The sequence below is a fragment of the Triticum aestivum genome, chromosome 4D (genome assembly GCF_018294505.1).
Source record: "Triticum aestivum cultivar Chinese Spring chromosome 4D, IWGSC CS RefSeq v2.1, whole genome shotgun sequence".
NCBI classification, from domain to species: domain Eukaryota; kingdom Viridiplantae; phylum Streptophyta; class Magnoliopsida; order Poales; family Poaceae; genus Triticum; species Triticum aestivum.
In genome coordinates, this window is record NC_057805.1 from 40,682,276 (window position 1) to 40,683,430 (window position 1,155).

Sequence of the window (1,155 nt, forward strand, 5' to 3'; positions counted from 1 at the left end):
TATATGACAGTGATGTACTCAAGACGCTTGACAAAACATGAACACTGAGCTACGGCTAAATCACACCAGAGAAGGTTCAAACAAGCATGGCAAAAGTGCAAAAGATATCAGCTTCACAGACTTGGTGAAAATACTAACATGCCAGAAATAACATCAGGAAGCCATGTTTAGAGCAAGCAAAAAGCATGCTACAGGAACATATCATAGCAAATCAAGGCATGGCATGAACCTACTAAATGCACATAACACAAATCCCTTACTGATGATGAGCCAAAAAGGCACAGAAGATATGATGGCACCTCTATAAACATGTTATATTACCAGATTCAGACTTGGCAGAAAAGCAGAGCATGGCATTAGCAGAATTATGAAGGCATCTTTGCGAGCTCGATTCACTCATCACAAAGCATTGCATGACAAAACAAGCATACCAACAGCAAGAAGACATATTCATGAAGCTAACCATGGCAAGCAAAAGTTTATAGCATGCATGGATCTCACTGTAGCAACATGGATACATGGATCAAAATAACAGCAAGAAAAGGACTTAGCAAAATCCTAAGTCCCTGAAAACAGCAACATCACGAAGGCTAGTTTGCATGCTTGTGCTAGTCACCACATAGATCATAAAAATACCTGGCAAGCACCTCTGAAAGATGGCATGACATAGATCAAAACACATGTAGAGCTCATGCTCATAAGATGCACACCACAAATGTAGCAAAAAATGACAAACGCTCATAATCTGATAAGAATCAGCACCTAACATTTTATAACACTCTTGCATCAGATATTTGGGCATCAAGATGGACTCAAACAAGCAGGTCACAATGGAACAAAATGAAGAGCACATCATGCTGAACATTTTGATATATCGTGCACGCAAAACGGAGCAGTATGCAAGGAGATATGATGTGATGAACAGGGCAACATAATGTGACAGAAAAAAGGACTTAGAGGAATTTCGGGGTCAACCTTCGTTCTAGGGTTCGTCGGGGCGCGCGAACCGAGGCGGGGCCGGCTCGCCGGAGACGAGCAGCACGGCGGCCGGAGTGGACGGGGGAGGTCGCCGGCGGGACGGGGCCGGCCAGATCTGGCCGGATCCGGCGCCGGCGGAGGCAGTGACGGGGCCGGGCGGTGCGGGCGGCGACCGGG